General features: G+C 37.7%; 1 protein-coding gene across 1 annotated transcript in view; it reads left to right on the top strand.

Annotated features, from left to right (window-relative positions):
- The first annotated feature begins 334 nt into the window (after positions 1-334).
- Positions 335-15247, top strand: part of nab1b (NGFI-A binding protein 1b (EGR1 binding protein 1)) — a 37004-nt gene continuing 22091 nt past the window's right edge. Inside the window, 1 exon segment of the mRNA XM_048194379.1 lies at positions 335-439. The gene's annotated coding sequence lies outside the window, so the exon portion shown is untranslated.

Here is a 15247-nt window from a genome sequence, read left to right as displayed (position 1 = left end):
GAGGGATTTGCTGAACATAAATTTAATTCTTCAAATATTCGATTACGCTTGTTGCTTGAACTCGTTTCTAAATGAGTTTAATATGAACAATACATCATAATTATTGGGCATCCCTGTTGTCATAATTAATAGAAAAATATAAATGAATACATGCAGTCTAGTACACCTCATGAAATGCAAGTTCAGTGCACACACATAGATAAAAGAAAAGAAGAGTAGGCTATGTATTTCTGTGAATGCAGCAAGCACTCATTCTTTTAAGGAAAAAGTCTGTGTGGTTTAATTGGCTGAATCTCCAACAGACCCTTTGCTCTTGTGTATATTGGCCTCACAGGACAAAAGGATCTTTTATCTGATCACGGACTGGAGAACTAATGGAGCAGCTGTCAGATCTGTGTGCCCAGACCGTAATGACATCGGCTTCACCAGAACAGAACAGGTAGCCCACTCGCTCTCAACGCCCACGGCCTGTGGCTCATTTCCCCTGGGCTTTGAACTGCCCTCAATCTGACCTCTCTCTTTATTTCCCTGTGTTCCCTCTCTCTCTCTCTCCTTTTCTGAACTTAACAGTCAGGGTATGTTTGGCATTGTGCTTTCTCACATCTCTCCTTATGCTCTCTCTCTCTCTCTCTCACTAGAGGATGACCAATCGGTTTATCATCCTGTCTGAATTGGATCTTCCCATTGCTTTTCTTAAACGAATAACATCCACTCTAATTTCCGGTTGAATGAGCATTGCAAAATGCTGATTTTACATGTTAAGTTACTTGATAACCATAAACAGCTTTTAGTTAGGTTTCACATTTCTCCATATAGAGCATGATGCTAGCAACACCAAGGTCATGGGTTTGAACCCCACTGATTGCACATACTGATAAAATGTTTAGCTTGAAAGCACTGAAAGTCACTTTGGATAAAAGCATGATGCATCTGCCAAATGCATAAATGTCATTGTTGTTGTTTTTTTTGTTTTTTTTTGGTGGTTATGTTAAAGGGTTAGTTCATTAAAAAAATTAAATTTCTGTCATTAATTACTCACCCTCATGTCGTTCCAAACCCGTAAGACCCGTTCATCTTTGGAACACAAATTAAGATACTTTTGATGAAATCTGAGAGGAAAATGACAATTTAACCACCACTTTCAATGCCCAGAAAGGTACTAAAGACATCGTTAAAACAGTCGATGTGACTACAGTGGTTCAACCTTAATGTTATGAAGCATGTTTACGTTCAGCGCTTCCAGGTTTTACATCAGAACGGCAAATCATTATTGGCCCGGCTCCTGCATTAGCATCACACGCATGTGTCATGCTGCTCACGTGAACAGCATCGTCCAATACTAAGTCCGCGTAGAACCTGAAAGCGCTGAATGTAAACAGTGTATGAGAATGACACAGAAGAGAAGATATTGTTGAATAAAATCATTATTTTTGTTTTTGCACACAAAAAGTGTTCTTGTTGTTTCATAACATTAAGGTTGAACCACTGTAGTCACATCGACTGTTTTAATGATGTCTTTAAAGGTGCCCTAGAATTGATCATTGAATTTACCTTGGCATAGTTAAATAATTAGAGTTCTGTACATGGAAATGACATACAGTGAGTCTCAAACACCATTGTTTCCTCCTTCTTATGTAAATTTGATTTCAGGCGAATCTCAACATAACACCGACTGTTACGTAACAGTCGGGATCATTAATATGTACGCCCCCAATATTTGCATATCCCAGCCCATGTTCAAGGCATTAGACAAGCCAGTATTAACGTCTGGATCTGTGCACAGCTGAATCATCAGACTAGGTAAGCAAGCAAGAACAACAGCGAAAAATGGCAGATGGAGCAATAATAACTGACATGATCCATGATATCATGATATTTTCAGTGAAATTTGTAAACTCCCTTTCTAAATGTTTTGTTAGCATGTTGCTAATATACTGTTAAATGTGGTTAAAGTTGTTTCTTACTGTATTCACGGAGACAAGACTGTCGTTATTTTCATTATTAAACACTTGCAGTCTGTATAATTCATAAACACAACTTAATTCTTTATAAATCTCTCCAACAGTGTGTAATGTTAACGTTAGCCCCGTTAGCCACTGAGCACTATCAAACTCATTCAGAATCAAATGTAAACATCCAAATAAATACTATACTCACTTGATCTGCATGACGAACACTTTGTAAAGATCCATTTTGAGGGTTATATTAGCTGTGTGAACTTTGTTTATGCAATGTATTATAGAGTCGCGAGCTTGGGGATGAGAAAAGGGGACACGCGCTGAACCGGCACATATTTAATTATGCCCCAAAATAGGCAGTTAAAAAACTGAATAAAAAAAAAAATCTATGGGGTATTTTAAGATGAAACTTCACAGACACATTCAGGGGACACCTTAGACTTATATTACATCTTGTGAAAAAGTGTTCTATGGCACCTTTAATCCCTTTCTGAGCCTTGAAAGTGGTGGTTAAATTGTTCTCTATGGACGAGTCATATACAGTGGGTACGGAAAGTATTTAGACCCCCTTAAATTTTTCACTCTTTGTTATATTGCAGCCATTTGCTAAAATCATTTAAGTTCATTTTTTTTCCTCATTAATGTACACACAGCACCCCATATTGACAGAAAAACACAGAATTGTTGACATTTTTGCAGATTTATTAAAAAAGAAAAACTGAAATATCACATGGTCCTAAGTATTCAGACTCTTTGCTGTGACACTCATATATTTAACTCAGGTGCTGTCCATTTCTTCTGATCATCCTTGAGATGGTTCTACACCTTCATTTGAGTCCAGCTGTGTTTGATTATACTGATTGGACTTGATTAGGAAAGCCACACACCTGTCTATATAAGACCTTACAGCTCACAGTGCATGTCAGAGCAAATGAGAATCATGAGGTCAAAGGAACTGCCTGAAGAGCTCAGAGACAGAATTGTGGCAAGGCACAGATCTGGCCAAGGTTACAAAAAAATTTCTGCTGCACTTAAGGTTCCTAAGAGCACAGTGGCTTCCATAATCCTTAAATGGAAGACGTTTGGGACGACCAGAACCCTTCCTAGAGCTGGCCATCCAGCCAAACTGAGCTATCGGGGGAGAAGAGCCTTGGTGAGAGAGGTAAAGAAGAACCCAAAGATCACTGTGGCTGAGCTCCAGAGATGCAGTCGGGAGATGGGAGAAAGTTGTAGAAAGTCAACCATCACTGCAGCCCTCCACCAGTCGGGGCTTTGTGGCAGAGTGGCCCGACGGAAGCCTCTCCTCAGTGCAAGACACATGAAAGCCTGCATGGAGTTTGCCAAGATGGTGAGAAATAAGATTCTCTGGTCTGATGAGACCAAGATAGAACTTTTTGGCCTTAATTCTAAGCGGTATGTGTGGAGAAAACCAGGCACTGCTCATCACCTGTCCAATACAGTCCCAACAGTGAAGCATGGTGGTGGCAGCATCATGCTGTGGGGGTGTTTTTCAGCTGCAGGGACAGGACGACTGGTTGCAATCGAGGGAAAGATGAATGCGGCCAAGTACAGGGATATCCTGGAAGAAAATCTTCTCCAGAGTGCTCAGGACCTCAGACTGGGCCGAAGGTTTACCTTCCAACAAGACAATGACCCTAAGCACACAGCTAAAATAATGAAGGAGTGGCTTCACAACAACTCCGTGACTGTTCTTGAATGGCCCAGCCAGAGCCCTGACTTAAAACCAATTGAGCATCTCTGGAGAGACCTAAAAATGGCTGTCCACCAACGTTTACCATCCAACCTGACAGAACTGGAGAGGATCTGCAAGGAGGAATGGCAGACGATCCCCAAATCCAGGTGTGAAAAACTTGTAGCATCTTTCCCAAAAAGACTCATGGCTGTATTAGATCAAAAGGGTGCTTCTAGTAAATACTGAGCAAAGGGTCTGAATACTTAGGACCATGTGATATTTCAGTTTTTCTTTTTTAATAAATCTGCAAAAATGTCAACAATTCTGTGTTTTTCTGTCAATGTGGGGTGCTGTGTGTACATTAATGAGGGGAAAAAATGAACTTAAATGATTTTAGCAAATGGCTGCAATATAACAAAGAGTGAAAAATTTAAGGGGGTCTGAATACTTTCCGTACCCACTGTACCTCTCAGATTTTATCAAAAATATCTTAATTTGTGTTCCAAAGATGAACGAAGGTCTTACGGGTTTGGAACGACATGAGGGTGAGTAATTAATGACATAATTTTAATTTTTTGGTGAACTAACCCTTTAAACCTCTCTTTATGTATCAACCTGTTAACTCATACAAAACTAAAATGGTATTGTTTTATTGATGTATATATTACATTTAGCTGTTTTATTGAGATTTATGGATCAGAATGTGTCAGAGTAAAACACAATCTAGGATGTATGATGCAGATGATAGGATCCCTATCTGCTCATTGTTGTTTTTGATTGATTATACAGCTACTCCTTGGAAACTGAAGTGTAATCGGATCAAATCAAATGTTTCTATTGCTTCTATATATGAGGCGAAACAATTATAAGACCCATTGTGCAGAGAGTAAATTATATTAATTGAGTCTGCAGCTGAGGGGAAACACTTGTCGGTGTTCCCACTCACCTGCTTCTGAATGTAATTTACCATGTTGGAGCCCTTTCTGACATACCTTGTTTCGACAAGTGTCATTCACTTAAATTCCAATGTAATGCTGACATCCAGAACCACAATTTAAGCACAGCATGTGCACAAATTTATTTTCACTAGCTGAAATGAAAGCATACAAAAAGAAGAGAAATCATGTTGATCATGATCAGGTCATCCATCTATAATGAGAGAGGATGGGATTATTGTTACAACAGAATTTACATATTACACTACTGTTCAACTGTTTGGGGTTAGTGAGATTTTAATACCATTTTTTAGAATTAATACTTAATAAGTGATTAATAAGTGGCAATAAAGACATTTATATATACGTATATATGACACACACATATAATTACATATAATTTTTCACCATATATGGTAAACTAACAAACAGTTACCCAATTAATAGTTTTCTGTTGGACTTTTTAACATTAATCAGAAGCAGAATATTTTTTGAAAAAAAAAACAAAAACAAAAAAAAAACATGTTTTTTCTCATCCTGTGAATCAGTTGAATTCCTTTTGGTTTGATTTCAAGCTTTTCCAAACTCATTGTCAACTGCACAGTTGTCATTTTCAAGATCAATGTGGTAGCCATCTGTCAATCAGCTGTCAAAACAGAAATGTCTAATATTTTTCCTGGCATCTTTCTTTTGAATTTTGGCAAACTATTGTTACATATATCAGTTCCCGAAATCGTCTCAGTTCGTCTCTATCTGTCAGAGAATATAAGACGGAAAAAAATAATCAAGCACACATGGCACCTTCGCCGGGCTGCTAGCTGTTGCTGGCCTACTTCCTAAAAATAGCATCTAATACCAAGGCAGATTCGAAGACTTTTACTGTACTGCTCTCCCTCTCTTTCTTTTTCTCTCTCACCCTTTCTGGCACCCCCCACCCAACCCAACCTCCACTTTCTCTCTGTCTCCCCTACTCTCTCATATCTCTCTTCTCACACCCTCCTTTATTAGTGGGCACACTGAAAGTGTTGTTTAGCTATTTATATCATTAACTGTGACATGTAAGTATATTAAACACATTCTGTAGAGTATTAACATATGTATTTATGTGTGAATTGAAATGTGATTTTTTTTTTCTTCTGTGCAATCTGATGATATACATTAAAAATGCATGTAAAATAATTAAATAATGAAATGTGAAAAACACGCCATTTCAAGGTATTACGCTATTTTAACAAACTGTTTACAATTTGATTCCCATATGCTGCTTTCACACAAATAAGTAAAGCTTTCACTTATAGTATTTTATGCTTATTAATGCCTCTCTCATTTCTTATGTGGAGACGTCAAATTGGATTGAAGAAATGAACATGGAAGTAGTAGCATGTAAAACTCTTTCTATTTCTAGACTCAGGTTCAGACAGCACATTCACAGAGCACCCACTGACCGTCTGATACATATTGCACATATAACTGGAATGCACTTGTTCTAGTAAGCTCTTATCTGATTGCAACTGTCTGTGTGCAACAGTCTGGTTCCGTAAGTAAAAAATCCCATTCATTTTCTCCATTGGGGAATTGATTTTTAACAATAACCTATAGACCGTTAAAGACAGACTTATTGTGAGCTACAAGGTTGCTAATCAGTGATGTTTGCTTTTGTTGAAGCCTGCATTATTTCAACGTATCATACTTTTTTACATTTTCTTTGCTGTTTGAAAATGAAAAAGTTCTACAAAGTACAAAGTCACTTCAAATTGAGTTATTCTCTATATCACTAAGCACTGTTTCTGAACTCACTGAAATGCCTCAATCTTAAGTTTTCTTCCAAGAATCTACATGTCACAACATCCCTCATTTAAATAATTCCCGCCCAGGGCATGTACAAAATAAAGGGGTGCTGTCTTTTCTTCCCTGTATCTAATGCGGTTATGGTAGGGGTGTGACATTTCCAAAATGGAGCAGTTGACCAATCACAATAAAATGGTCCAGCTGACCAATCAAAGCACAGTGTTTTCAGAAGGAGGGGCTTCATAGAGATAAATTGCCAGGGGCATTAACTTAGTCACTATGTAAAGACTGTGTCTTAAGGGGTTAGTTCACCCAAAAATGAAAATTTTGTCATTAATTACTAGATATTGAACTATCGGATTTTATGAAAAATATCTTAATTTGTGTTTTGAAGATGAACGAAGGTCTTGCGGGTGTGGAACGGCATGAGGGTGAGTAATTAATGACAGAATTTTTAAGAATTAGTTTGACCAATTAGCAGTTAGACAATGGGTAATCAGTCTAACTTTACCTATTCAAATTAAACCAAAATATCTTTTTATGTAACTGACTTTAAAAAGTTAGGACCACTCTTGAAGAAAATAAAATGAGATGACTAACTTTTAAGACTAGTCTAAGCAGTTTATACAACCATGGAACTAAACAGAGCATTACTGACAGACTGGGAATAGATACGTGAAAGATAATGGGCCCTATTTTAATGTTCTAAGTGCATGTTAGAATCCACTTTTGCTAATTTAACGACGGAAAAAATGGTCGGCGTGTCAGGCGTACCTAGTCTCTTAGTGAATCACGGGTGTGTTTTGGGCGTAATGTGCAATACACCAATCATAGTCTCTAGGTGCCCTAGAACGTTCTTTCACAAGATGTAATATAAGTCTAAGGTGTCCCCTGAATGTGTCTGTGAAGTTTCAGCTCAAAATACCCCATAGATTTTTTTAAATTAATTTATTTAACTGCCTATTTTGAGGCATCATTAACTATGCACCGATTCAGGCTGCGGCCCTTTAAACCCCCCCCCCCCCCCCCCAGTTATTATCACTGCATCTGCCATTTTTTGCTACTGTTCTTGCTTGCTTACCTAGTCTGATGATTCAGCTGTGCACAGATCCAGACGTTAATACTGGCTGCCCTTGTGTAATGCCTCGATCATGGGCTGGCATATGCAAATATTGGGGTCATACATATTAATGCTCCCGACTGTTACATAACAGTCTGTGTTATGTTGAGATTCGCCTGTTCTTCAGAGGTCTTTTAAACAAATGAGATTTATATAAGAAGGAGGAAACAACTATGCCAAGGTAAATTCAATTTTTGATTCTAGGGCACCTTTAAAAGCCAGTTGCACTTGCACCATAGCTGATTGCTATTTACATTTGGATTTTGCAACCGGGAACACTGAACGCTTCTCCAGAGAGGAATACTTTTATTTTTAATATTTAAAAATATTTGTGTGCTGCTGTGTGTCCCTGTGTGTGTAACAAGCAGAGTGTACGCGCGTTGCGCACCTGCCTATAGGCGCATATTACTAACATGCCCTTTACATAACAACAAAAAAATACTGCGCCATTGACTTTAGACCAGGTTTTTGTTGGTCAATGGCGCAGTCATTTTCAGTTGCCTCAAAATAGCAACACGCCAACAATGTGCCTGAATGCACCTTGTTTTCAGACCAGCACGCACCTGGGCGAACAGATGGGGGCAAGTGTATTTGCTATTTATTTGCTATTTTTTTGTGGCACTGGACGTGAAAATGATAACTGAGACTAGCAAAAAACACTTGCGTCGCGCCTGGCGTCGCATTGTGCCGGGTGTATGATAGGGCTGAATCTTTTGAACATTCAATCATAAAAACCTATTCTAGCAGACCCCAAAAACAAAATCAGGCACAATAGGTCATCTTTAAATAATCATGTTAAAAGTGTAATTCCTGGTGAAAAACTATATTACCTATGATTCTGAAAAAAAACAAAAAACACCTCTACCAATCAGAGAATCGCGTGAGCAAATTGCAGCAAAAGAACTCTTTAGAGCTTGCACACTTCCATGAATCATTGTAAATGATGTAATAACTATTTTCAAAATCCCCATATAAAAATACTTCCAGAAACAAGGCTGCTGAGTTGTTGTTTTTTTTTATCTGTCTGCCTGGAAACAATGTCACGTTTATAAGGTTGCAACAAGCACTTGTGAAGAAGAACTAATCAAACTGGCATCATTTTTTTTTTCTTGAGGAACTTATTGGTAGAAGTAAACTAGCAAAGGTTTGTCTACGTCAGACTACCCACTTCCTAAACTAAAGCTTTAAAATGCCTGAATTCAGAATAGCATAATCAAACTATTTTTGTATATGCCAGAAATAAGAGTAGTGTGCTATTCTGAGTCATATTTACTTCCTATTGGGTCCTGATTAGCAGCATTTTCAAGAGATATGAGTCATTCCAAAGGACTCTGTACTGACAAAAATAACTTAAGATATAATTTCGATATCTTTCAATATTCCACAGTTCATGATAAGGATAATTTTACTTAAATTATTTAAAAGAGTTTGAATTGATATTTTATGGATAAAATCAGTGTTCTTTGCAGTCCACTCAAATGACGAACATACAGTATAAGAGAACAAATGAACAACCTTGTTCTTTGAGGAGAGAAGAATTGCATGTCATGTCAGCTGCCCACATACAACCAAATACAAAATAATCCAAATTCACAAATTGTTTTGTCAGCCAGCTTGCTCCCTCGGTTTATCTAAAGCACATGCTTTTTTACATGCAGAAGGAGAATCTCAGCCATAGTCTTTTGGCCATGGGTGTCTGGTGCAGCCTAATCCAGCGGCTGTGTGTGTGTGTGTGTGTGTGTGTGTGTGTGTGTGTGTGTGTGTGTGTGTGTGTGAGAGAGAGAGAGGGGAAAGGATTAGAGCCAGCTGAATCACTGTGTGTGGGAGTGTAAATATCCTGAAAGAGGAGTGAGTAGTGGCTGCATACAGGACCACAGCCCCTCCCAGCATCTCCCTTTTCACTCTTCTTCCTGCTGTAGACCCCAAAACATGTCTGTGAGCACATCTCTCAATGAATCTCCGCTTCTGACGCTGAGGAGCAATAAGAGAGATGTGCTGAGGGGAGAGGTTTGTTTTGGTTGAGTCACTGTAACAATGAAAGTCTCTCAGTCACAAACCCCTTAGAAGGGTATAGTTCCCAGTGGGTATTCACTACACAAGGACCACACTCAAAGAAAGCACGCACATCTGTGCATGTTCAAAAGTAAGAATGACTGTATTCATATTGCTTTAACATTCTGCTTCGGGTTTGTTCTCAAACCCCACCTTATGTATTAAAAAGCAAGCAATTTAGCACAAACTGCTTAGTGTATTTCATTTTTTTTTAATGTTTTTTTTAATTGAGTTTTAAAAACTTTTTAAGAAATTTAAGATTTAAAAAATATACTTTTGATTAATAGAATATGAAGCACTTAAAATTTGACCTTCAGCAACGTCATTGTATTTGCATACTGAACTGCGACTGGTCTTCTTACTTCACTCTATTTGCATACTGAATTGTAATTGGTCTTCCTTCCCTGCATCTATTTAGATAAACCTTCTATTTTGGCAATATTCTTCAAACAAATCAGTTTGAGATCCATTTGAAAATGTGTACAGATCAGACAAAAGAATGATTCGTTCATGAATCAGACATTGCTACAATATTAGACTGCCTAAATTTAACCTCACAGAGTCTGTTTACATTTGCTAATAACCCAATGTTTCATATAAATGCCTTAAAGTTTTCTTTTTGGTTAAAGCTCATATACTGTTAAGCAAAATCCAATCAGCATAAATAAATCAGAATGTGAACATATTATATTATCACATTTTAAGTATTATTATTCAGTGTGTGCATGTTTTTAGTAGAATATTCTGTTTTTTGATAGTTATCTGCTAGTGTGCATGTGTGTGTGTGTGTGTGTGTGTGTGTGTGTGTACATATATATACATATATAGCCTATATATATATATATATATATATATATATATATATATATTATATAAACAAAAATAATATCATATAGAATAGAATAGAATAGAATTTAGTAATTTTTGTGAGACCAAAAAAGTATTTCTTTCAAGAAATCCAAATCTCTGTTATCTTAGTTTTGTATTTTGTGCAGGTTTTTCTTTGTGTGTGTGTGTGTGTGTGTGTTTTTTTTTTTTTTTCTTTAATTACTTTAATTACCATCCGGAGACCCAGCATTGAAGAAACTTGCACTAGCTAATTAACTCATCTTTAGAAAGTGTATTTTTAAAAGTAAAAAGTAATTATGTTGTTTATGAGATTGCCTGCAGATCTTGTTGTTGGCCATCAGCGCAGAACTCTATAAATGGAACAGGTAGAGCTAATAAGATGTGAAACTGGGCCCACTGGAATGCACAAGGACTCAGTATGTGACAGGCTGTAGGCAGCAGGTGAATTTGCACTGGAGGAGGAGGGGGGCAAGAATAGCACCGGTGTGGGCGTACAGGCGGCCACCGAACCGTTATGCTGTATGCTGGCGTATTTTCAGTAAGGTCAACAAACATGATAAATGTCCATGTATATATACGTGAGGCGGTGCATGCGGCTGATATGAGGTTTGGTATTCCATGCAGCAGCCTCCCACGCGCCGCTACCGCCCACGCCAGGATCTGCGTCACGCAGGCGCGTGGGAGTGAGAGAGCAATGTAGCAAGCGCGGAATATCCCAATTCTGGCAGTAGGGGAGAGAGCGGAAACCAACTAGTTTGAGAGTCCCTCAGTAGTTCAAACTACAGAGTGTGAGAGAGTTAATTCAATAACAGAGAGCCGAAGGACGCGTCGCTGATCCGCCGAACGCGCGGCACGTAGCTGGACGTCAGGTGAAGCGTCGCGTAACTTAACGGACCGTCATAATTCAGAACTTTAATAATCACACATCCAGACGCAGCTTTTGGAAGAGTTTTGGTGGGAAAAAGGCAAAGAAAGAAAACCAAAAGGTACGTTTATGCCAATACTTTTGTTCAACGTCGCTTGTAAATGTAGTTGAGCGCTGAATTCATGTCTTGTGTGCAACTTTCCTGCGTGTTTTTGTGATCCATGTGCGCGCCGTGCAGACCGGACAGCTCTCGGTACCGTGTGTGAACGCGCCCCCGTGGGCGTCTAGTCGTCGGCAGCTGTGTGTGTGCAGCATCCTTAGCGATTCTTCTCTTCCAAGGGTGGTTTTCCCAATGCTTTCCAGTGCGCAAAAGCTTTTAAATGTGTGAATGTCATAGGTCGAATCAATTATATAGATATTGGTGTTTATATTTATGAAAATTTAAATACTGTGTAGAATAATAATACCTAATACAGTTGCAAGCATATATTACAGTATATATATATATATATATATATATATATATATATATATATATATATATATATGGACTAATATTGAATATAGCATTCCTAGTGATGATTTGAAAGCTGTAGATTGAGTGACTTGTAATACAATTGCTTAGCATTTTTAACCAATAGCTGCCACTGTCACATAATTGATTGGGTATCGTCAAAGTGCTGTGCCAATGAAACATATAATGTTTTGTGTCAATATGCCAAACCATTGCCAAGATAAAGCCTAATTCTTGTTTGGCACATTAGCTCCAAATCTGTTAATGCACACAAATGATTTTGCCAGAATGGTCTGAAGATGAAATGACATTAATTTGATCAATGATGTAGGCAGAGTTTAAAAAAAAAAAAAATGTTTTCCATGAAATTTTAAATGGCTCACAAACAATATGGCTGACCATGGCAAAACAAGCATTTTCCAATTCAGTTCAAAATTCCTGATTCATTATATGGCTGACCTTGGCACACTGGGTATCTTTTTAACTCCAAAGACTTCTAATGACTTAAAGCATTATTATTATTATTATTAATAGTTATAAGCAAAGATATATATTTTTTCATATTTCATGAATAGTACATGGCTCCATCTCCAAACTGCTTGTTTACTCTATTTATATAGCCCAAATGTAACAATTTCCTCCTAATGATATCAATAAAATAAGTGTCTATAATAAAACTCCATTTGCTAACTATAATGCTGTTTTTGCCAGAAATGGTTTATTATTGTTCCCATAAACATTAGTAATAGTTGATGCCTCATGTTTAGTTTATTATTTGAGTAATAATTGAAATGAGGTAATGGGAATTTTTTGTTTTTAATTGTTTTCTGTCCTGTGAATGTCTGACTCATTGTTTACCACCTCATTGTACACACTGGGCCCCCCCAAAAAACCAACTGATGTTACTAATATTAGTTATGTTAAAACTTATGTTACTAATATTAAATTCAAAGCGGTGAACTTTTGTCATGACCTTCCTTCACTACTTTTCTCACCAATATTTTCCACCGTTATCTTCAAAAGACCCAATGATGAATCGTATTTGGGTGAAAGGCACTGCCACCTGAAATGAGTATCTTTGCACCCATCTTTTGAAGAGCTTTGAACAGTAAAGAGCATCAAGGTTTAAGCTAATCTTGAGTTGAGATTGAAAGGTGATGAAGACATTTGTGTCTGTTAGAAGGTATATTGTGGCAAGTTATTTTACATCTTATGACAAGTGTAATTAACTACATACGCCTTTTTATTAAAGAAATAGCTGGAAGTGCTCATCCTCATTTAATTCTAAGCATGATTTTGTCTCTTCCACGAAACATAAAATGAGAAGTATAGCAGAATATTACTGCTGCTTTCCATTAAGTGAAAGTGAATGGTGACAAGAGTCTGACCAAAAGACTATTCCAAATCATCTGAAGTCCTTTAATAGCTTTATGTGTGGAACAGACCAAAATTTTAAGTTGCTTTTTATAATTTCTGGAGCTTGACAGCCCCTTCTCACTATTCAGTTTCAATGTACGGACAAAAGCAGCATGAACATTCTCCTAAGCATCTCTTTTAGTGTTCCACAGAAGAAAGAAAGTCATACAAAAGTGACATAAATGTTGCAAATGATGACAGAATTAAAATTTTTGGGTTAACCATCCCTTTAGGAGATAGCCAATTGATTATGTACACGCAAATGTTTCCCTTTCTTGTTCTTGTTCCTCCCCTTAAGAAGTGAATTGTTTGTGTTCCTCTAGCTATAGCTTTCTTATGGAGAGCAGCTGTTCCACAAACGTTTAGTCTGATGCGCAGGACAGATAGGTTGCCTTTCCATAAAAGCTTCTTTTCGAAAGCTTCATGCAACTATTTAGGACAGGTCTCGATGTGAATCCATTATTCATTTAGATTGATAAGAGGCCGCTGTTGGGCAACACGAGTACGTGCCGTGAGTGCTCTCAGCATGTTGCGTGAAGCCCTGGCCTTAGATCTCCAGCATTAGGAACCCAGCATGCTGCGGGGAGAGAGAGCTTTGGATAAATTGCTGCCTAAGTGCCATCCATGCTGATACTGAATTGGTTTCAACAAGGCACCCTTCACTTGGGTCTAGGCCTCAGTCATCCATTAGAGTGGCGGATCACTCTGCTGTGCAGTGGGGCGTCCTCATTAGACTCCATACACTCACTCATCAGTACTCACAATCAGCCTCGCTGTGTTACTGTTCTTACTCACCTCTAGTACACTAACAGTCATGATGATTTAGCAGCATCTGTCATCTTTTACCACCACTGAATGAATGATAATTGAGGCCTGAAGTTGGCATTGTTATTTATCTTTAAAAGTGGTTACTATTTTTATTTTATTTTTAAATTTTTATTTTTATTGTATTACATTTTATTTTAAAAGTGTTAGTTCACCCAAAAATGAAAATTCTGTCATTAATTACTCACCCTCATGTCGTTCCACACCCGTAAGACCTTCGTTCATCTTCGGAACACAAATTAAGATATTTTTGATGAAATCCGAGATGTATCTGACTCATACATAGGCAGCAATTTAACCACCACTTACTAAGGACATTGTTAAAATAGTCGACGCAACTACAGTGGTTCAACCGTAATTGTATGAAGTGATGAATACTTTTTGTGCGAAAAAACAAAAGAAAAATAACGACTTTATTCAACAATATCTTCTCCTCTGTGTATCACTCTTACGCTGCTTACGTTCAGCGCTTCCATGTTTACATCCGAACGCCGGCTCAGTATCGGCTCAGACGCTAGTCACGTGAGCAATGCATGAGTGTGATGCTGACGCAGGAACCGGCCAATAATGAGTCGGCGTTCGGACAGAAACACAGAAGCGCTGGACTGCGTTCACTGTGTCAACTGCGTACAAGACTGACAGGGTAGAGAAGAAATAATTGAATAAAGTCTTATTTTTTGTTTTTTTTGCACACAAAAAGTATTCTTGTCGCTTCATAACATTAAAGTTGAACCACTGCAGTCACGTGGACTATTTTTATTGTCTTTAGTACCTTTCTGGACCTTGAAAGTGGTGGTTAAATTGCTGTCTATGGACAAGTCATAAACCTCTCAGATTTCATCAAAAATAACTTAATTTGTGTTCCAAAAATGAACGAAGGTCTTACAGGCGTGGAACGACATGAGGGTGAGTAATTAATGACAGAATTTTCATTTTTGGGTGAACTAACCCTTTAAAATGTACAAGTTGTGCAACTTTTGGGCGATTTATTTTTTGCCGTTATAGACCCTTTTCAGCTCTGCGCTCATTGTCTTTTGACTTCCGGTTTGTATTTCTACAGTGATCTTACGTATTTATGAATGAACTGCTCGTTTTAAAATCTACTGACATTTGTTAAGACATCTGCTTTAAACATTACGATGATTCATGCTAACTTTCATTAACTCTACAACAAGTAAATCCAATTCACCAGCTAGTTATTCGTTGACAGCGATGCCATAGAAATATACAGA

Source organism: Megalobrama amblycephala, linkage group LG6 (assembly GCF_018812025.1).
Source record: "Megalobrama amblycephala isolate DHTTF-2021 linkage group LG6, ASM1881202v1, whole genome shotgun sequence".
Taxonomy (NCBI): Eukaryota; Metazoa; Chordata; class Actinopteri; order Cypriniformes; family Xenocyprididae; genus Megalobrama; species Megalobrama amblycephala.
Note: the sequence above shows the minus strand (reverse complement) of the source record. Positions and strands in the feature narration are given on the sequence as shown.